Below are 23,799 nucleotides of genomic sequence, written 5' to 3'. Positions count from 1 at the left end.
TTTTATGTGGGTATGAGTCAAATACTAGGTTTAACAGGTCTGTAAAATAAGATACTCCTCCTAGAGAGTCAAGATACAAGAATTAGAATCTAACAATAATAAAAATAGAACCTGAGGTTACATTTTCTATATAGGATATCTTTATAGTATGAAATCAAAGGGGAACAAATAATCAGAAATGAGTGTTTTGAAGGGTCAGACCTTTTGGAGATTGAAAGAACCTATAAGTGCTTGGTCCTTACATGCTTTTTGGGTCTTCCTTTACTCCATGACACAACTAATCAACAACACCTTGTCACATTTGCTATAAAATCTGTATTGAAGTCCTTAACAATGGAGAAATTGTGGTTTTGTGAGAGAGAAGTCTTAACCAGAAAGTGTTCTTTGTATTAGACCAGTCATATTTATTACATTGAAGTGCAGCCTTCTGATTTATTCTTTTAAAGAATTGTGTCTCTGTAAGTACTGAAAAGCAGATAGTCATTCTTTTTGAGGAAGAAAACAAAGTGACAGTGAAGCCTATGTTGCACAGAGCTCAGGGATGGGGGCTACTTATGGTTTCTTGAGTGCCAATACTTTTTGTACTTATCTGTTGTATTTTAGTTTTTTTCATTTAGAAACCTTCTTGGAGTCGGGGGGAATTCACTGGCAGCTCCCAACTTGCTGAACACTTCTTCTAGAAGAAATTCTGGGGTTCTCCAAACAGCAGGATGGAAAAAAGAAAGCTCATGTGAGCAGAAGGAATTTGGACCTGACACCACAAAAGACTTTTTTAAAGTTCTTAGTTAAATGAAGCTGAATACTTTTTACATATGAAAGAGGCAAATTGTCATTGCTACCATCAATAAAACCACAGTGCACTATTCTAGTCTTTGCCTTGTATTCTTTTTACTGAGCCTCCATTGTTAGTTAACATAATAATGTATCATGATTTCTCTTAATTTTGAACTGATTTTGCTTCTAATATTGCTTCTAGTAAAGTAAAATTAAAACATATTTTCTCAAAAGCTGACAGGGTTGGGCATTTAATTTAGATTTTTGGTTCGTATTAATGAAACGTTAAAAATTTCAGCTAATTGTACAGTAAAATTCTGAATAGGCTTTTGACTATGTTTTTCTGTTTATTATCCAAATTTGCTGAAAGACAAATTATAGATTTGCTTATTGTGTTTTTCAAGATCTGTGACCAGAGGGTCAAATGGGAGAAAGAAAGAAAATAATCAGTTTCAATAGTCACTTTCTATATAATTTGAGGTAAATATTTTCTTTATAGGAATATTTATATTAAAGGAATAGAAAAATTTCTAAAACATACAGAAAAGTAATTTAAACAAAAAATACTGAAAGATGCACACTGGTATTTTAAGCATAAATAAGTGTATAAATGCACACGTGCAAGCTGTTGGATAGTAGGTACTAACTTTCTTGTAGTTTTAAACTATGCTTTCATTGCTTCATATTACTAAAATTTTTTCAATTGTCATTAATGTTTGAAAGAATCTTATGTCAAACTAACTTTCCTTCTAAGCTGTATCTTTGAATCTTATGTGATTATGGCAAACAGTTGAAATTTCATTATTTTGTTAGCTGAGAAGCACTCAAAATCTAAGTAACATGCAAATCCCTTCTAAGCTTTATGCTGATCATTTAAGACTGAAATAGCACATGTGTTTTGATGTAGTTTTGTAAAGATAGAATTATACCTGAGAAATGTATTGATGGTATAAATTGTACAGTTAATTCTGCTAAATTTCTCTCTGGTGCTCATACAAAACTGTTTGAATAGAACCTTGTTTATTTGGATGAGAAGAAGTTTTATATTGAGGATGTAATTGAATGTATCTGCAGTACAGAATGTGGATTATCGTCTGAATGCAGTCAAATCTTACCAACCACATAAATTTTTGCAGAATAGTAAGCAACCAAATGTTTTGCTGTCTTAATGGATCCTAAGCAGCTTCTTCATAATTATGATAAACCTTGCCAATAATTCTTAAAAATTTTGGAAATTTTAAACATGAGCTGTCCAATGTTACATTTTCTCACGATCAACTAATACACAATTAGTTTTACGAAGTTTGTTAGATTTACATTAGAAACCACTTTCCAAATAGTAGGAAACATCCTGGTCTGTTCTGCTAAATTGTACCAGCAAATAAACTGTAGATCTAATACATTGCATGTTGGATATTTTACTTCCAGAATTATTGCTGAGACCACTGACAACAGCTGTTCAGCTTAATTAAGAAATGCAGCCATAGCATTGTTTTAAAAAACTGTTTTGACTTTCCTTTGCAAATAGGATGTGCATTAAACAAGCCCTACAGTCAGTGTACCAAAGCAATTTCTGAAATGAAAATAACTTTTATGTTCTTTAGAGCTTTCATTTTTGCTGTGAACTAAATAATGAAATAAAGAAAAACTACAATCTGATTTAGTGAACTTTAAAAAATAATGCCTAGTTATGAAATGTTAAGACTCTACAAATACAAAGCAGCATTCTTCTCTAGTGGCTGTAGCATTCTGAGATTATGACATGTATTTGCAGCTGTAGACAAATGAAATATCCTTGAGAATGTTATTTTTCTTTGTGAAACAGTAAAGACAATATCCTGGTCTTTTTACTGGGGCTGTGAATCTAGAAAGCCAGACTAAGCAAATAGCTTCAGAGTCTTCTTGAAAAGTCATGTAGTCTTTGTATGTTTTATCATTTTTTTCTGCTTTGGCTTTAATTGAAATAATACTGCTGAAAGTTCTGCCTTTCAGTATCTAAAGAACTGCTGTTTGAATAGTTAAAAACTTATTTCATCAACCTGTTTTGAAAAGCAAGAATTCATATTTTCATGCTTATTGTTTCCTGTATCTGGAAACAACATGACAATAAACTAGGTAGGTATATAAATTAAATTCTTGATTTGCACAGTCCAACAAAACAAATAATACAATAATTTGCCGTCATACAATAGTAAAGTTTGCATGCACAAGAAGAACATTAATTTATTTAGCTTTTGTGTTCAGAAGAAATTACTGTTTCTAGATAGGTCTTCAAAACTGATCTGAAAGTTAGCTTCCAGTTCATCAAAAGCAACAGCAAGCTCCTGTACTTGGTGTGGCCGCACCTGTGTGCACGGAACAAAGTGATAAGGAGCACTGCATCCTGGTCATGCACACTATTTATTTACTAGCTTGATTTGTGCCTCTGTATTGGAGTGTTCTTGATTTGCTGTTGCTAAGACAAACCTGTCACAGAGGAAGTTTGCCCTTTGCAAGGTGGACATAAGACAACCTATGCTTCTTGACCTGTGAACCCTGGTTCATGGCTTTCCTTTGCTAGGATTATAGCTAGAGCATTAGAGAATTTCTGTGTTGAAATTAGAAGTGCAATTCAAATGAGGTGTTGTTCTTACCTTGAACTTGTGTATAGCATCTTTACTGAATGAAAAAAAAAATTCAGAATTTCTTGTTTAAATTATTCTGAAAGCTTTATGTCAAGTTGGTAATGCTATCATTGACTAGGATTTTTTTTCCTCTTTATATTTGTGAGAGATAAAATAATTTTGAAACAAAAAGTGAAAATTATGTGGTTTTATCTTACAGGTTTTCAAAATTTTGTATTAAAATCTGATTGAAACTGTCATATTTGCATTTAAAATTCTTCCTTGGTCTAACATCTTCTGATAGACACTCACATGTATATTTTAATATAGCTTTTTGTCACTAGCAGGTACTTTCTTTTAAAGTCTTTGGCAACAGCTGTGCATTTGAGGATTGCTTGTCAAGGACACTTTTCCAAGAAACACTGCTGAATTTTTCTCTGCAGAATTTCTTGGCTTGAGCCTTATGCAGATGAAACTTGTTGGGAATGTAGCTTTCCAAGGCAGTACTAACAACACATATTTTCATTGGGATGCAAAATGTTGCTATCACAGGAAAGACAAATCTTATCTGTAAGACATACTTGGCATTAGATAAATGAAGATTTAGCTTGAGGTAAATCTGAGGGGATATTTATAAGAGAACTCCCAAACAGCCAAAGTAGCTAATGAATGTTGTTAGCTGAAATAATCTAGTAGTGTGGGGTTTACAGTTCCTTTTTAGCATTATGGTTGGAAGGAGCTTCATACAGAAAAATCTCCAGTGCTTTTATGCAGGTGCAGGAATATATCATTTGGAGTGATTCTCTACAGATGCATTCTTGAAGAACAATTCTATTTCAGCTGTCTTTTCATCACATGATTTGATCCAACTCTAGTAAAATGCTGTAACTTTCTTGAGAGAAGTGTAAGTCTGAATAATGAATGACCAATTGTACAATTAAGTTCACTTTAGTTTTCTGCTTACTATACAGCTATTAGTTTATTCTCTTGGGGTTTTTTTTCTTTATGGGATTTTTTTTAGTGACTTACTGTAGGAGAGCAGCTAAACCATGGAAGGTACTCCCAACTTGTAGGCACTGACCTTCTCATAGCATGGTATGCACATGAAAAGCTTTGTAGTGGTATCCTTAACAACAATGATAAAGACTCTTAATTACTCTTATTTTCAGTATTTACTTCATATCACTTGCTTTATGTTGGCCTATTCTCACTTAAAATTGCAATTTTGTTCTGAGAGTGATTCAAAATAATGTAAAGGAATCAAAATTATATCAATACTTAATTTTCCCACAAGATTGAGAGGCAGTAAAAAGTCAGTTTCCATGCAAGCACATGGGCTGTTGATGGACATGATTATGTCCTGGAAATTATGATGTTATCAGTGAAACCAAAATCTAGTATATACTGAATATATTGAAAAAAAATCTTACATGTACTCAAATAAACAGGAACTGTGGGGAGGCAAATGATTAAGTGTATAAGACCAACAGAGAACTATAAACTGTCTACAAAAATTTTTTCAGCTGCTTCTATGGAAAATGTTTAGAGTAATTTCATAGTGCCTTGCAATTTTTCATGCAACTTGACTACTTCTATTATAAAATGAATGCATAGGTAAGTTTTGTGCAGAAGATATTAATGTAATTTTCAGACATTTTTGGTTTTTCATGGGATCTTGAATGCTTTGCATTTACATCATGTATTTCTAAACTCCAAAGTTTAAAGAAAATAAATAACATTTTATATTTGTTTTATAGTCATAATAATCCCAGGCATATTTTGTTAGTCATTTGATGAATGGCTATACCTCTGCTAAAACAGCTATAATCTAAATTGACTATACACAGATTTAAGTCTCAATCTAACTGTATTTGTGCTGAATATTTTTCTGTAGCTATTTTGCAAAGGAACTTGTTTACAGTAATAATAAAAGTGAAAAGCAGAATAAGAAGGAATGCTTATCATTTTGATAGGCCATGAAGGAAATAATGTTGTTTTTTTTTTTTTTCACTGGGGGACTCGAATAGCAGATACAAAGCCTATGTTCTATGTACAGTTTGAATGCAAAATAGCTTTTCTCAAAATTTATATTTTTAATTTTTTTCCCCAGTCTGCTAACTAAAATATATTTTAGTCCAGTGTAATTCATGGGATAAGACAGGTGATCTGCTCTGACATTTCTGTGTTCTTGCTGTATCAGTATTGTGATCAAATGCTCCCAATAATAGATTTTCTTGATGGCCAGGTACTAAGTGTGGTTTTTATTTCAATTTATTACATTAAAATGTTTATCAAAACTTGAATTAACTTTGTACATGGCAAAGATAAGACATGTTATATTGACTTTCATCACAAGTAGGAGCTACAACTCAGTTTCATTGTACTCCAGCTGCAGAAGTGACAGTAGCATTCAGTTGTGCTGCTCCATTTTGCTTAGTTGCGTTAACTCTGAGCTCTCATTTTCAAAAAGAAAATAAATTCTTACAGCTGTACATAAACCACTGAAATGGACTGAGTTTAAAACAAGAAGCTGGTGCCTATTAATTCTTTAGAAAGAAACAGAAAATTGCAAGTAGTGTGAAAAGTGAAAACTTGCCATTCATATCAGCCAAGAACCTTTATGCTCTGTGTATGTGGAATTTGGCAATTTTTTCCAAAATAATGAAGATCTGAACAATTTCTATATAGAATAGTTGTATTTGAAAACAATTTATTCCTGTATTTCAGTCTATGTATCCTGTGAGGAACCTGTCTTTCATAGCCTCTGTTGCTTTGGCTTTCTCACAGCACTTGCAAGAAGCCAGGTAATGATTGGTAGTATCAGATGAATATTGATAGAGAAGTGTAGATACTGATGTTGGTGTATGAGCTCGTCCAAACTTACTGTGAGAAGCTGTACCCTGGAAGATGTGAAAGAAGCTGTGACACTGTGGTTAAATAGCTGTAGAAGGTGAATGTTGTATCATTAATGCATCATTAATGTGCTGCAAAGTGCAGTTGTGCACATTGGAACAAGGACAAGACAGGTGGAAAAATAACTTTAATGATGATACGGTAACAATTTTTTCCAAATAGAGTTTGCCATGTGCTGAAAATTACTTGGCATCTTGAAATATAGATACTGATGTGCAGAATGTACAGTATTTATAGAAAGAACCTCAGATTTAACATGCTTTGAATCTGTCATCCGTATCACCACCTTTTTTTGATTTCCCTGTTTTGCAGTAATGTTATTCTTTTGAAGCAGGTGTTAAGAAGGTCTTTAACACTGTTTGCCTGACTTACAGGTGAGATGCTGTTGCTTTCTAGTAGGCCAATAAAACCAGTCTGCCACTAGATTATTCATTTTCTCTGTTCATTGGTGCTAAGAGATAGCAGTAGCTATATATTATTGTTACAATTGATACAATTGGAGACCACTTTTTTTAGTAAGAGCAGACCATGTAGTCTCTTTTGGGTGAAGTGTGGGTCTTATGCTGAAGGCCAGCCAATCTGTATAACTGAATTTATGTGCTCATCTGAGCAAGACCTTGACGTCTCCTCCTGTAATTGTTCTACCACCTGCAGTGGAGAAAACATTAATGAATGATGAGTCACATTGTTTCTTTGTTACAATGCAATTATGGTCTGTTTAGGCAACAAGTTCCCATGGAGTCTGTGTATCTCAAGAAAATGTGTGTCTGAAGTGTTTGGGACACAATGTTCACTTGGGCCATTTCTGCTCTGCAATCTGTAAGCCATTAACCACTGCATTTTTTTTTTTACTTTTCCCTAAGTAACATAGCACCTATATCTTTAATGTAGTACAGAATACTAATGATACTTGGTTTAGATTTTGTATGTTGTTTTGGTAAGTGGAAAAAAATCTACTGTTTCACATGGAAAATATTCTGCTTTTGGATGGACTGGGCAGGAATAATACTACTGTGTACTTTTGTCTCCGGTCCTTTCATCAAAGGCTGCTTATCACTGCTACTTAGCATTTTAATATCATATTTTTAAGGAAATTTTCACTTTGATCACATAGGATGCAGACTTTTATCCAGATATATTTTCAGCATAGTAAATAGCACTCTCCTGAGTCCTTTGCATATGAGGTCTTTGTTAATTTTTTTTTTCATGGACATTGATTAACTTATCCCTTTGATAAAGCTCCTTGAAAAGCACTTAGCTCTAATTCCCTATTACTTCTATTACCAGATTGTTCCAGAATTTAATTCCCCAGAAGGCTAAAAATCTTCTAATTACAGCCTAAAAATATTCAATTATACACACTTGTGCTTGTGTCACTGTTGACCTTCACATGATGGGAGCTCTTATCTGACCCTTGAGGTATTTTTCTGAACTGTGCTGAATGACAGTGTGGAAGAACAATATTCTGTGAATCATGCTCAATAGCCATTTGCAATGTGGTAGCACACTGTTGCAGGAGGTTCACATGGTCCTTCATGCTTAAAATGTGTGCAGCAATTTCTATTCACTTGTATATATCTTCACTGAACTGATTAATTCTTTAAACTTACAGTCTTATGTGCCCTTCTAGTGGGCAGGGAAAACAATTCTGTGGTGTTACAGAGTAGATGGGACCTCAGGAAGTGCATGTCAATGTCTACCTCCTACTCAGAACCACGTCAGCTGTAAGATCAAATAGGGCTCACTGCTCATTGCTCAGGGCTTCATCCAGTCAGGCCTCAGAAACATTCAGGCATGTGGAGGCACAGCTTTCTGTGCAGCCTGCTCCAATGTTTGACTTGCTGTCCTCAGGGAAAAGAGTCTTTCATTTACATAGGTTAATCTGTCCTACTTCAGTATGTAGTGGTTGTCTTTTGTGCTCTTGCTGTGCACTGCTGTGGAAAGCCTGGCTCTCTCCTGATATCTCCCTATTGGGAGTAGGTTCCCCAACAGCTGTCTTCTCTAGCTGAACAGTCCCCTGCTCTGACCACAGTAGCCCTCCACTAGATGTCTTCCTTGTATTTTCAAACCCAAAATTGTATATGATATTCTAGTGGGGTCTAATCAGACCTGAGTAAAGGAGGATGATATCCTTTATCTACTGTATCTATCAATATGCACAGGTCTGTTTTTTTTCAGAGTCCTCCCCCAGCCTGTACAATTGAAAGGGGTTCCTCCTTGCCAGGTATTGGACCTTTTGTTTGTCCTTTGTTTGGTGAGATTCCTGTCAGCCCATTCCTCCAGCCTGTCTAGGTCCATCCAAATTGACCAGTCTGTGAGCACATTATTTTGTTCTCTCAGCCTGTCTCCAGTTTGGTATTTTGCAAATTTTAACAGCAGCCACTTCACTGCCTGTTTCAAGTCACTGATAAAGATGTTGAAAGGGACAGATTCCCCACAGGGCAGTCCCCTGTTGTTAGTGGCATCCAGGCCAGTAGGTTTGTTGTCTTTCTGCAGACGCGCAGCATATCAGCTCTCAGTGACCAGAGATCGCAAAGGAACATTGGCAGGACAAAGTTTAGTTGATGTTCTGACAAGAGGTAATCAAGTAGTTGGGGCTCAGTTTGTAATAATCTGTGCTACAGAAGGCAAGTGAAACCTTTGCTCAATATGGCAGACCTGCAGTAAGACTCTGTGGCTGGGGCTACCTGTTACTACAGCATACCATGGACTATTTTCTATTCTAATTATAGTTTCTGTGAGTCTTTTTTCCTATGTTAAAATGTCTCATCTCTATATTAGGAGTATCCAAACCCAGGCTACTTTAAAAATTATTCAAAATAAGGACAGATATTATGGGTGCAATCGTGATGGAAAGAGTTACTTGGATTGTTCAGTCTCTAAGCCTGGCTGATCTTGCTGCTAGTGTGAATTTGCTCTGACATGTTTCTAAAGTACTTTGACTCATACTGCATGTATGCCAGGTGTCTGTCACTCAACAGAACAGAACGGTGCTCTGCTGGCAAATATTGGAGTTCTGTGTCAATCTCCTGATGTTTCTTGATGAGGTGTTGACCTCAGTGGTGGTTAAATTCTACCTTGAAAGAGTGAGCACACCTGATACACAAACTTGGACAGTAGCAACTGAGCCTAGGGTAGAAGAGGTTACTTACTCTGTTGTTGATGTTGTTCGCATGAAGCAACTTTTTAAGTCCTAAATATACTCTTTGGAATGGTTTGAAGTATGGCAGGGAAGACATCCACTGGCAGGGATATATAATATGATATGGTAGGACCCAGAAGCAAAGTACTCTAGTACTGTCAGAATGAAATCTCTCAGCTAGCTACTTTTGTTTCCAATGTGGAATAGAAATGAGTGTCTTGGACAATGTCAGGACTAGGGGTAGCCTTGGGCACAAGTTTAACAAAGTCTGATGAGCATTGACTTGGCAGCAGAGAAGCTGGGCTAATTTGTCTATTCCCAGCAGTAGGACCTGAGGAACAGGGAACTCCAAACTGCCTCCAAAGAAAGTAGAAACTGTACAAATCATGAGGGTAGGCATATCCTGAAGTACCCATTTAATGAAAAATAAATGCCTGTTTCCTCCAGGATTCGCTCTCGATGGGTGTGTTTTATTGCTAGCAGTTACTAGCAGGCACTGTAACATATATATCTGTTTATCCTGTAAAACTTGGAATAGACTGTGCTGGTCACAGGGTAATCTCAAACATTGGAATATATAATTTTTTTATTAGTTTACCACATCACTTTAAGTACATCTCTTACTCTATATTTGCCTGTGGCCTTCAGAATTAAAGCATTACCTGAGGATTTATGTGAGAATAAACTTTTAAGAGCCTACATTTATTGAACCTTTTTTAGTCCAGTTCCTCTAGCTATTTATTTGAGTGTTCTGAATATGAAAGTTGTTAGCATATTTAAAACTTTACTTTGCATAGAGGTTTATACTGTGTGTTCATTTATTGTGAGCTATGATATGCTGTGAAGAGAAATAACCCAAAATACTGTCGGAAAGTCAACATCTATATGTGTTTAATTGAAGGAATTATGAAGGAGAGACCTCAGCTGTGCTTGGCAAGCTCAAAAATTGCTTCCAGTTTATCTAATGCCACGTAATATGAAATGAACAAGATCAAATTATAATGCTATGGTTCATTGGGCGCATTTGATTAAGATCATTGTTCATTCACCTAAGAGCTGTCATTTAATACTTATATTGTTGGAGAAGTGCACAACTTGGAGCCTAGTGCTGCTTACCTTTCAAAAGAGCTATTTCTAGAACATAGTTTCTTATGAATATCTTAGCACAGATAAACATGAGCCTGGACGACATTGAAATATATTCTCTGCCTAATAACCTTTTCCTTCCTGAGTAGTTATATTGGTAGAAATCCTCTTACTGCAAAGTCTTATCATGATTTCAAGAGTCATTCCCTTTCCCTTATGGAAACAGATTAGGGTAGTATAAACACTATGGCTGTACCAGTGCAGCCAAAGCAGAGTGATTTTTATTTGTGTCCTTGTGACATGTATCTGTGTCCTCTGTCATATCAGCACCTGAGTATGCTCTTGAGAGTGTTGGTTGATATTTGAAACAAGCTGCCTCACCAGCTTCAGGGAGCATTAGGAGATACCCAGTCCCAGGTGGTGGGTGCTTCTGCCCTGTGGGAAGACAAGGCTTTGTGCTATTCTACAACACAGAGAATTCCTTTTGAATACCTGTAAGTCCTAATGACTTTTTTTTTTCATAGTGCAGGAAAACTACAGTATTAGGCTATATGTTGTGATAGAAAAAATATACCAAAAAAGAATGTTACAGTTGTAAATAAACATCTGTCTCAAAAATGGTTTATGAACTTTGCAAATACGTTGTTGAAATCATCACTTACATGAAAAAACTTTTGCTTTCAGAAATAACATTTATTTAGGATCATGGGTTCTAGAATCAGTTTTAACACTGTTTATGCTCTGGTTTCATACCTTTGTTTTTGAATTGTGGCTTCTCTGATACTCTGTTTGGGTAATTCTGATGTTCACTATGATTTATAGGATAATTTTATTCTTCCTAGAGTATAAGATTTCTTTTCCTGCTGATAACCCTAAATTTCAGGCTTAGATCTATTAAAGGTAGCTCAAATTTGGGTTTGTCCAGGATATACAGAAATATGGATTAGAAATTTTCTTATCTATATAGTAAAAAATTCTGAAAGGAGATCTGAACAGCTTTTGTACTTCTCAACTTAAGTGAGGTCAACTTGAATGACAGGAAGCTCATGGAATTTATGTGTTGATCTTGATGACTTTAAAGATCACATTTCTATGGTGAAAGAGAAATAAGCAGATAAAAGGTAGATAACTTTTTTCCTAAAGCAAGCAAAGAAACAAATCAACCCCCCAAAACCCAAAATGAAATTACACCAATTTCCTATAATGTCCTTTTCTGGCTTCTCCTTGCTTTTTTGACTTTTAAAAGATATGTTCTAATAAAACATTTGAAATTACCTTTCTGTTTGTGCTGTGCTCAAAACAGTAAAAAGGTGTCACTGATTATGAATGTTGACAGATTCACTATATAAGCTTATAAACCCAGAAATATTTTACCTCTGATCTTTTATTTACAAAATGACTGATCATATGAGAAGTACTGTATGAGAATTTATTTTTAAATGTTTAATTAGGAAGTGCTTAATCTAAACCTACAAAATCACTTTCTTTTCCCCCCCAAGATACATAGAAAATTGACAAAATGTTCTGCATACTAGTCCATATTCCTCATTCTAGTTTTGAGGGATAGAAGAAAGGGGTAGTCATGTTCATTTGGACAGAAAACACAGTCAGCCAAATACATAGGTTTTGCGTCAAACTTCTCAACACAATGTGCTTCACTTTTCCATTTTTGAGGGAAGGGGAATTAATGGACTTTCTGAAGTCAGTAAAAAATTAATCCCAATTCTTCAGCAGTATTTGTGTTCAGAATATCTAAGCTGCTGTCTCTGATGTGTGTTCTTCAAAGTGCTTGTGTTGATTACTTGGATTTTCAGCACCTCTTCACAGTTTTGTTATTCTCTGGTAATTACTTTGAGAAACATCCAGGCAATCTTTCAAACTGAATCCCTTTAGTCCTAGATGAAAATTGTCTAAATCAAAGTTTCTCAAATTGTGCAGAAATTTAGGAATACAGCTTGTTCATTAGGGATAATTTCAAGCAGATGCTACTTGCAGCGATGGAGAGGAATATGTCTGGCAGCTGCAATTTCCTTTTTGCCTCAGATGATTTGTTTCTGTAATGGCTTTGTAAAGGCATCTCACTTCTAGAAAAAAACTTTTTTGAAATTGAAGGTACAAAAATGTGAAAAAAATGAAATTTGATTTATTTCCAATTTCAGTTATATTTGCCTTTTAAAATAAATTCAATATGTTATGCCTCTGTCCATACTGGCTAAAATTGCATTGTGTTATGTTTCAACCAAGGATGCCCATGATTCAGTCTGTGAATCTTGTGTTTGTGTCTAAGAAAGCTCCTCCCAAATTCTTGCGTATTCTATCATTTAAGGCTCATCTAAAAGTAGTCATTGTCATCATTGTATCAGTTAAAATACAGTTCTCGCCTTTTTAAATTGGCTTATATTTCAAGGACATTTTGTGTCCTTTGCCATCATTAATAAGCAGATTGTTGTTGATTAACAGACCTAGATTTAGGTAGCAAATTTAACAGTTTCTTTGGAAACATGAGTTGGAAGCACTGATCTACAGAGCATAACTACAAGGCTATCTTGAGGGCCATCCCTTCTTCCTCCCTGCCTCTTATGCCAGGGATACAAAATTAATAGTGCAAGCCAGAATTTTGGATTTTCCTCAAAACATCTACATGGAGCTTATTTGTTGTAGGGTGTGAAATTTTGGGGAGAAGACCTTGACTTTTCATAGGGAAGTTTTAGCATAAGTTGTTACTGACTGAGTGAAGCGCTTGAACTTCTAAAGAGTTCTGTGAATTGCCAGGTGGAAGCAACTCTGGCAATGTGGTTGGCATTGTCTGCCCAGCCAGGGACCATGTAAGTGCACCTTATGTAACACCTTGTGTATGTTAGTACAGTTCTTACTATGGGAACTCAGCAGTGGGTTATGTTTGGAGGCTGTACATGCCCTACCTGTTCCTGTTGCAGGGCAGCAGGTCTTGGTGGATGGCCACAAGGCAGCTCTTACAAGAGATTTCTGGGAATTTCCTGCTTTGCGCTCTCCATGTTTGTGTCACTGGACTTGTTAGTCTGAAAGCTCAAAGGAAGCAGTGGAGGCTGACAGGCTTTGCAGAGTGGTTTACCCTCCTAAAGTGTTGTACCTTACTGTGAAAGGCAAGACTGTAGAGGCGGGCAGTAATGGACAAAATGGTGTCACATGAATAAATACATGTGATAGAATGTCTTTATGCCCAGCTGAGGTGTATACTACTGCATTGAGATGTCAGTTTGAGTGGTCAGTATTTTCACAGAACATTTTATTTTCCTTTCTGTTGGTTGTTTTCTTTTTTTTTTTGGAACACTGATTCTGTTTGTAAAGTGATTTAAAGAAAGTTTAATCGAATATAAATGCTAGTTGCTTTTTCAATCCTGTATTTAAGATTGTTTTTTTTTTTTTTCTAGTAATAGAGCAATAAGTCTTACTTCTGATAAATACTTCTGTATTTATTCTGCTTTGGTATTATTAGTTTCATTAACCAGATATAGTTTGGATAATTTGCAGGTTTTCTGTTACACAGAATTTTGCCTTTCTCTATATTCCCTCTGTTTCTGTTCTTAGAAGGTACTTCTTGCAGAACATTGCAGAAGGTTCTGGTTAAATGGATTGCAAGGATGAAATATATTTGTCCTATTTCCATTTTTATTGCACAAGGATTCTATTAATCTGTATTTTTATTGATTTAAAAAATAGAATGAAATTCAACTACAAAGGACTGCTTTTCCCATTGTCTCTCATGTTTTCATATAAAAATTGTTTCTCTGTTTCAATTTTCTCTTATATTGCAGGGAAAACCTTGCCTTTTGTTTAATATGCCTTTTCTTCTGCATTTGAAGGGAGATAATTTAATAAATTTTGGAGTTAGAATCAAGTCATGCAAATGTAATTGAGTAATCCTAAGAGAAGATTTGCTAAGTCGATTGTATTAATGCGACTATCCAAGTTGCTATGAGTTTCAAGACATTTAATTAGTACCTCTGGCAGCATACTCTTTTCAGCTTTAGGTATCGTTTTCTGCTCTTCAAAATATCCATAGCAACTTCAATGCTTAAGAGGTGAAGCTAACTTCAACTTTCTCACCAGTGTTCTGCCTTTGCATATAATTCGATTTCTTTTTGGAAACACAACTCTTTGGGGAGCAGGGCAACCAGCAGGTATATAAATCTGCACATGGCAATGCTTGTTAGTCTGGGGAACACAGCATACAGAGTTCTGTGGTTAGAACAAAAAATTGAGATGTACAGTTTCATTTGGATCACCCTGCTCCCAAATGTATCGTTGTGTTTCCTCCATGCAGCAACTCTGGTTGGAAACTACTTGGATTCATCCTGTGCTGGTGGCTTCAGCAGCACATTATTGTAGGGCCTTTGTGTGTAAGGGTCATGTGTACACAGAGACAGTAAAAAAAACCACACTAATTGTGGAATTTAGTTCAATGGTACATAAACATTGATATCTATGGAGTTTAGAATGGCAGATGTGCAGGTCAAGATCCAATTCCTAAAGTTACACACACAGAGATTACATTATTAATAAATTTGGAGTTTAATTTGATAGAAAATAAAAGACATGGATGTACAAATAATTTAATCAGATAGGAGTGATATTCCCAGGAATTCCTATGAACAAAAAGTCCCCCAGAACTGGGAGATGATGCCATTACAATTTAAAGAGCCTTATAACAATGATGACTACTAAAGGCAGACGTTTCTAAGAGCATTAGGAAAAAAGAAATAGGGTGAAGTCTGTGTGTGAGAGGGAGGTTCACATTCTCAAATGAATAAAGTGAGGATTATACATGTCATTAGTATCTGTTTTCGAGTGGAGTCCAGGTCCCTGCTGCTGGGCTTGGACTGCTTTCTTTCCATCCATTTTTCTTTTCTTCTGCTTCTCCCTCTCCCAACCATTTTGCTGTGTGCAAACTTCATATTTATGTGAAAATCCCTGATTCTTATGGAGCCTTGTCAGATTTATCTATGCTAAAAAAGGACTCTTAACCTGCAAGCTGTGTTTGGGGCAGTAGCAGAAGAGTAAAAAGGACAGTCCTGGGTTGAATCAGGAGAGTAATATATGGCTTCTTCCCTTTGGGGGGAAAACAGTAGGTTTTCCCATTATCTGGGAAATGTTTTCCAAGGCTGGATTATCAAGAGCTACCAGCTCTTGCCATCTCCTTCTATGTACTGGCAGTTGTCCACAGACTGAGGCTATAGCATCATGCCTGAAAGGAGAAATGCATAATTGTGCTTTCCCATTCCAAGTCCATTGCCAGTATTGCCATTCCTGAGCTAACACAGACAGCATCCAATTGATACAGGGGCTGATGAGATTGACCTCTGATCAAGTCCATCTACTCTTTGTTGCTACAGCTGCTGGCTGAGCATGCCCTTATACATGGCTGGGCAGAACCTCAGTTTGTAACCCGTGGATCTGACCTGCAGTTTCAGCCAGTGTGACTATGAGTTAGTGAACTGGGTGCAAGCCAGTGCAACTGGGTGTTGCTGCTGGTTGTTTGGGGATTTTTGTTGGGTTTGTTTGTTTGTTTTCTTCCTTTGGATATATAGCAGGACATAGCTCTCTTCCAGCTATAATTTTCCAATTTGTCAAGTTTTCCAGTTCTAATGGAGAAATAGGGACAGACTGAATGTAATTATGGCAAATAGTAATGAGTGGAACAGCAGAGGAACAACAGAAGAGAAAAGCATACTTGTTGAATCACCCAGAAATTTATTAAGAATGGGGTGATGATGGGGAGGAAATTGTTATAGGTCTGTTCCTCACAGGGATGACAGAAAGGAATTAGGTTTATGGAAATGAGTGTGTGAATCTGAGTGTGTGAGTCTCAGAAAGGGGAGTGGCTCTGTTGACTGACAAACAGGTACAGCTGATGGCAGTCAGCCTAGAAGAACTAACTTTCAGTTTAGAAGTTTCAGAGTTCTCCACATTAGGTAAGGAAAGCTTTGGATAAAACAATCCTTGACCTCAGAGGGGTTATAGTCAAGACAGGGGAATCTGCAGGGCCTGTTTGATCATGTGAAGCAGAGCAGTGTGCCCTTGTTTCAAAGGTGGCTGATGGTATTCTGGGCTGCCAGCAGGTCAAGGAGGTGATCCTGTCCCTGTGCTGAGCACAAATGTGGTCACACGTGGAGTGCTCTGTTCTCATGCGGCTCCCAAGTACACAGTACCAATGTGATTGTAACAGGGAGAGGCAAGGGCAAAGAAGCTGATGAAGGGAATGGGGTAACTCACATATGAGGAAAAGCTTAGAGAGCTGTGACTCTTGAGCCTGGAATAGAAAAGGCTTAGGAGGATCTTGCCACTGTGTGTAAAATACCTGCAGGGAGAATGTGGCCAGGCTCTTTTCCGTAGTGCCCAGTGACAAAACCAGAGGCAATGGGCACAAACTGAAGCACAGGAGGCTCCCTCTAAATGTCTGGAAATATGAGGATGACTGATTACTAGCACAGATTGTCCAGGGAAATTGTAGAGTCTCCATCCTTGGAGATATTCAAAAGCTTCCTGGACCATGTTGCGGGCAACCAGCTCTAGGTGGCCCTGATTGAGTAGGGCTGTTGGGCCGAGTGACTTCCAGAGGTCCCTTTCAACCTCAACTACCTTGTAATTCTGTGATTTTGTGAAAATGGTTATTTTCTTTGAAAATGTACTTGGTAGAAGTGCCCTTTTTCCCCCTTCTTCTTCTTCTCCCCAGCCCTGACCCCAGCCTTTGTTAGAATGGGGAAAAAAGCCCCAAAGTTGAAACTTTTCTTATTCTCGTGGTTAATAGGAAATAGAACCAGTTTATACAGACTAAAATGCAATCAAAGTGGCCAGAGTAATGAATGAGTGTGTTATGACAGGAATAGCTAGAGCTCTTGTACTATGTAATTATTATAGCAGCAGTTCTTGTTCTGCCTAACAGTTCCTGGGAAAGGGAGACCTTAAGTGGGTGCAAGGACACAGGAATCTGCAATATATGGTCAAATGTTCACAGCAGTGGATAAATTAAAATCTGCCTGCTGTGATATCTATAACTGGCCCTGAAATGGATTATCCATTAACGGATACATCATTAACTAATGAGAAGCATAAGATTCCTAAGACTATATAACTATTCTAGTTTGGTTAGAATTAAGATAAGACGCCTTTCTGAAAGCTGGAGTTGATTTAAGCACAAGGTAACTATATCTTGGATTTTAGCTCTGCAGGAGTGACTAAGGAGTTACTAAGGAGAGCTCTTGAACCCTGTGTGTGAAGATAGAGGTAAATTTTTTCTGAAAGAGATATAACAAGTGGCCTTAGAACAACTGACCTTAAAAAATCCCTCTGGGTGTTCCCAAAAGGAATCTGGGGATGAGATTGTTACAGATGCTGGATGCTGGGCCTAAGGATGGCAGCAGTAGTGGTAGAAATTCAGCTGAAACTGTACCTACACAACCACCAGACTCTAAGGCATTTTACTTGTAGGAAGGGAAACTTTTACACATTTGAGACAGAATCATAGAAGTCTTTGGGAGGATGGATTGTAAGAGAATAGAGATAGTACTGAAGGCAATCTCATCACTGAGGAGTTGCAGCTGCACTAATTACCAAAGAGTTGGAACAGCCTCACCTTTAATATGTTTCAGCTGTGTCCAGTAAGGATGGGTGTTATAAAAGGGTGGGTTAGCTGGTGGAGAGGTGAGTTGGAGTTTGTTGGTGCTGTGTGAGGGTCAGGCAGTTGTGCAAGGGACAGGAAGGAGTCAGACAACCGTATGGAAGGAAGAGAAAAGGAGTGAGTGTTGTGAGGAGCTGCCCGTGAGAACTCAGAGAGAGAAGGTATGAACATCTTATGGTAGGGTGATAAACTGATGGTGACAGTCAGTTCCCATCCACCATTGATTGGTGCCAAGCACTGACACCGACAAAAATCCTTTAACAATCAAGGAAAATGTCTGGAATTGCTGAATAACAAAAATAAGCTTAATTGACAATAGGCTGAGAGTATAGATGTCCAAATATTTACCAAATTTCTATCATCCATTTAGGAAAGAACAAAAGTTTTCAATAAGGAATCAGCCTCATGTACAGGCTCATTTTCAGCCTCTCATGTTTGGGCAAAAACTGCATTTATCTTCCAGCTGTTCTGGTCTTTATTCCAGTTCTCAGAGAGGGCTTCATTCTCTCTGAATTATCCCTGAAGCTGTTCTTGCTTGTGGGTATTCACTCCTACATTTTTTTATTTCTTGTGTTGGAATTTAGAAGAACTGCATTTTGTGGATTTGTTTTGTTTATTTTCAAGAAAGATCTGCTTAACTCCTTAGGCATCATTCAGCTATCGTCTGAGTTAGGAGAAATACACAGTTGCTGACTCTGAGCTCTCTTTTCTCTTTGCTGTTGATCTGAAAGTGAAGGGTAATTCATTACTCTTTGCCTGTCTCTACACAGTCAGGTCTTCTCATCTTCTGTCTTTGTTACCTATGGAATGAAGACAACCAGAGAAGGCAAAGCAGAATCTGTGCTGCTGCCTGCAGCCCTTGGCAGCAGCCAGTGAACTGTTCTCTTGTGCAGGGCTCTCTGGCTCAACTGCAAAATAACCTTCCTAGGCTGCAAGTAAGGCCCACACAGACTGTTCATCTGATTTAGAGTTGAACAGGGTTTTTGTGAGAAGCTGATTTTAATTGCCTAATAATTTGAACATGGATATAGTGATTTCTGTGTCATTGGCTCATTAACTGAATGCAACAACAAATTAATATAAATTGGTTATGAATACATGGAGGTGGAAAATTAGGAGTTACCTAAATTATCTTTGAAACAGCCCAGCAAAATACTCAAGTTCATTCTGAACCCTGCAAAATTTGTCAAGGACTACCACAGATCTCCAAATGTGTTGAAGATTATGGATACACTTAATCTTGATTCAACAACTTAACACTGCAGTCTTTCCTATCTCAGGAGTCTTCTAGCCACTCTTCCTTCCTGGCAATGTCTTTCATCTTCAAGGTCTGCACAATTTAGTGTAACCCCTGATTTGGTTTCCATCCCCTGTCTTGATTCAGCTGAATCCCTGGATGTCAGATGAGGGCATAGTAACCATAGCCCTGTTTCTGCCAGCACTTTCTTTCATCCTAGCCATGTTGGTCTTGGCAGACCTAATGTCTTTGTACTCTCCAGGTGTCCAATTCCTAACCCAAATTTTATTTAATTATAGGTAGACTACTGGCTAGATCACCTCTCCTATTACACAAACCCCTGACTACTCCCTGGCCCAGATTAACAATGTGTCAGAAGTTTAACTTTCCCCTTGTTGTTCCAAACACAAATCCCAGTCACAACTCTGACCATAACCTGAATATCCTGTTTTTGTAAATCAGGTATTCTCTGTTCTCTCTGATGTGTATATCTTGCCAATCCATAACAGATCTCCAGTTCTTCCTCTCCCAAACTATTATAGTTTCTGTGTAAGGCTAGCATTAGAATTATGAGGTAGTTATAACCATGAAGGTATAGAATCGTACAATAGTTTGGGTGGAAAGGACCTTAGAGATTCTTTAGATCCAACTCCCCTGCCATGGGTGGGGACACCTTCCCCACTAGACCAGGTTGCTCAAAGCCTGATCCAGCCTGGCCTTGAACACTTGAGGAATAGGGCAGGGAGAAGGAAAATGTACATGGGCTCATCTGGCTGCACTGAAGGTGTGAGACTTTGGACTTAAGAGTTTCAGATCAGTCTCCAGACGTTCTTTCTTCACAGCAACGTAGGCTTCACCTTTGTGTTTATGTTTAGATGTGCACACAACTTCCAGCTTCTTCAGAATATAGATGTATGCTTATTTTTTTTTTTTTTGTGAGTAGGGAAAGGTGTGAATCTTCTCTGTAGGTTTAAGGAAGGAGGAAACACACCTATTGCATGAAGAGTAGGAAAGGACTGATCCAAATGAGGAACTTGCTGTCACTTGGGGTATAATATAACCTGTCTTGATACACCTGGGATGGACAACAACCAGTGTAATTGTTTAACAGTCAGGGCTGGGATTAAGTTTAGGGATACCAGGTTCTGAGATGATTGATTGGTTGTTGGATTTTGCAAGTTTTGTAGGGGTAAGGTGGAATTGTGTTCTGGTAAGGCAGAGTTAACTCTGGGATGTTGTTGTAAGATCAGAGTTTTTTTTGGGTTGGGAGCAACATGGCATAAAACCTCATGTCTGCTGAAATACTGAGGGAGAAGGGGACATTAAAGAGAGATGAGTTGAAATCAGATAGGAAAATGAAATTCTTTTAGATTTGCATGTGTCACTTCAGCTCAATTTACATATTTCCTTAAAATTAAATTACCACCATAAGTTAATGGCATTTTACAATTAACAGTCCTTGTGCACTTAACCAATGGGTGCAGAGGTCATAGCAAGCCACACAAAACACACTGAATCTCTCCACTCTTGGTGTGGCAGAAGCTTTAGAATAATGCTTGTTTTGGACCAAAAAACATAATTGAGTTTTTCCTGCATCCTTTATGCAAGAGAAAAATAAAGACAAGTTTGAAAGAATGAAATAAAAGACTTAATAAAATCCACTTGGAGACTGAGAAAAAGCTCAGGTAGCTTGCTCCAGGGATGGATTTTGCCTGTTCTACAATGAATGGTGACTTTTCTACCTCTTCTTTTCTTCCTCTGAAAGAACTGTGCAAGTTTTTTTTCTTCCCATGCTGTGTAGTGTATATAATATGATTACATTTCATCATTCAGTGAGATTTCACATTGTTATAATTTCATTCTGATGTGGTTTGTTTTTTAACCACATCTGTTTACCTTTTCTAAATCAATATCCAATCACTGTTGCTTCAAGGGAAAAAATAGCAATTCATTAAGACTTGCCTGAAAGAAGAGTATGAGCTTTATCTCAGTAATGTGCATGACAGTTTAATGAATAATTTAGTTATTTTTCATTATTTTCCACCTCTTATTCAATGGAAATATCATTTTGGAGTTGACAGAGAGCAAGGTAACAGGACTAAACCAGAAAACCCATTTATAAAACACTTTTTACAGGCTTCCTATCTAAACAGGTAATTTTCCCATTCTTGAGAAGGTCAGTCTTACTGCTGCTAACTTGGCAATCACCAACACATGTTTTTTTCATGGCTTGTTCCAGTCTTTTTCAGTTCTTGTATAAGAGAATCTCTCAGTATTCTGGACTACCACAACTGTTGAAATAGTGGTGTTTGGCTTTATCCCCATCTGTTTCTGTGCATAAATGGATGTTTTCAGCTATCCAATGGGAGAAGGATTTTTTCCTTCTATAGTCCAGGTGGACCCAGTGTCCTTCAAGTAGTACACAGGTAAGGGATGAGGGCAATGGACACAAGCTGCATCAAGAAAAATCTTAATTGACATTAGGGAAAAAAATTGTAGGCAATCAGATATTGGAAGATATTGCCTCAAGAAAGTGGGAAAGATGTTTGAAGACACTCTGAACTCAATTGGATAAGGCCCTGAGCTACTTTATCTAATGGTGGAGATTCCCCTGTTGCATGCTCAGTCCAGATGACCTCCTTAGGTCCCTTTCAAGTTAAATTAGTGTATGATACTCACCAAGAAGTAATCAAGATGCCTGTGCTGACTATGAACTGACCTTATCAGGCAGTATTGCCCCTATTTCAGTCAGCAAATTACTTTACCTGATAAAGTGTGCAGCATTTTCTAAGTGTAGAGCTGTAGCACAGTAAGGCTGTCAAAGTTGATGTAAGTGGTCCCTATCACCTTAGTCATTGCCAATAACGTGAAAATTAGTGTCTTTATCCTACCACATCTGTTTTCTGCATCTCACTGGGGAGGGAACTGATAAGGATGGTAATTTTTTTCAGCTGGATGAATCTGGTCTGTACTGTCACATATTTGTAGGAATAAACAGGGGAGATTCAGCTTGAGACTAGTGAAAAAACTCAGTCCTTCAGTTTATGAAAATACCAAAGAATTCAGTAAAGTCTCCTTGCCATAGTTTCCCTCTGCTTTTGAAATTTCCTTTTTCACATGGAGATTTTTTATCTAGCAGTAGAACCCAGGTTAGCAACAGGAATGATTCATGTCTTCTGGGCATTTTCTGCAAAGTTTAGTTCCATCTTCTAAAAGACAAGAAAAATAAGGAGACTGGAGACTTTGTAACAGTCAAGGCCATTTCACATACGTGTTTGCAGAAATAAATTATCATGTTTCAGGGATCAGTCTAACCAAATATAAAATTATGTGCATTGGTACATGTTTCCATTTAAAACTAGGAATAATTTTTAAAAATTAAGCTAGGCAGAAATAAAACAGTAATGAGTTGATCACTCTATGCTGTAAATTCTTGAAGCATAGCCTAATGTGTAAGCAGCCATAACCTTTGGGGAAAAGAAATAGGGTGCCCAAGGCTTTCTTGCCCTTGTCTGGGTTTTGTGGTTTGGCAGTAGGGAGAAGCTGTAGAGAGAAAATCTTGTAAGCTGAGTCCACGCATTTATTTTTAGTTTTATATGAGGCATTTACTAATGGCAAAATGTCCTTGAGGTTAGGAAGAAGGGTTTTTTTCCTTGGCACAGGCAAGTTTCTGCATTCCAATTTTGTTATGATATGCTCTTTCCAATTAATAATAAAGCATTTTGAGAGGAAACAAGGGAAAGCAATGAGACTGGGGAGGCCAAGTTATTAACCCAGTGTTATTTCGCCCTTATAAGCAACAATTATAGTCTAGAGCACACAGGTACCATTAAGTTTATCCCTTAGACCAGAGCCAATTCCTTTCTCCTACAGATTTACTCTCATATAAACTCTGTGAGTTCAACTTAGTTCAAAATCCAAAAACTTGCAGGAAAGTGCTGCCAGGATGACCAGGGAATGGAGAAACAGTTTCAGAACAAGTTAAAAGAAACAGGCTTGTTCAGGCAGCAAGAGAAGGTCTGAGTGCAGAGAAGAAATATATCCAGGATAAAAGCTAGGAATCAGGAGTTAAAAACAAATGGTAAAAGGTGAGTCAGATGTATTCATTTTTCCATGGGTAAAGCTAGAATTAGACTCTAGGAGAAAGTTCCTGGCCTTCAGAAGGGCATAGGCTTGGGAGGAATTTGCTGAAAGTGAAATAGCTTGGTTGACTCCATTAGAAGACACTGATCTTGATTCAGGGGGTCCTGCTAATCCATATTAGCCATGGAGCCATGTGTGGCTTTTCTTACCTCTCTTTAGAATCTTTTGCAGTCTAAAGCAGATTCAGTCACTATGAGAGATTTTTCTTGCCTTTGATACACAGATGATTATTTGTCCTTTGGAG

The 23,799-nt window shown here is 37.3% G+C and overlaps 1 protein-coding gene across 7 annotated transcripts in view; it reads left to right on the top strand.

The window, feature by feature from the left end:
• TDRD3 (tudor domain containing 3) overlaps window positions 1-3,637 on the top strand; it is a 97,471-nt gene extending 93,834 nt beyond the window's left edge. For all 7 annotated transcript variants that reach the window (XM_021530792.4, XM_021530793.4, XM_077781370.2 and 4 more), the window contains exon 14: window positions 604-3,637. The gene's annotated coding sequence lies outside the window, so the exon portion shown is untranslated. The remainder of the gene's footprint in view (window positions 1-603) is intronic.
• Window positions 3,638-23,799: the final 20,162 nt, after the last annotated feature.

Source organism: Lonchura striata, chromosome 1, assembly GCF_050655825.1.
Source record: "Lonchura striata isolate lonStrDom1 chromosome 1, ASM5065582v1, whole genome shotgun sequence".
NCBI lineage: Eukaryota > Metazoa > Chordata > Aves > Passeriformes > Estrildidae > Lonchura > Lonchura striata.
This window is presented reverse-complemented; position numbering and strand designations above follow the sequence as displayed.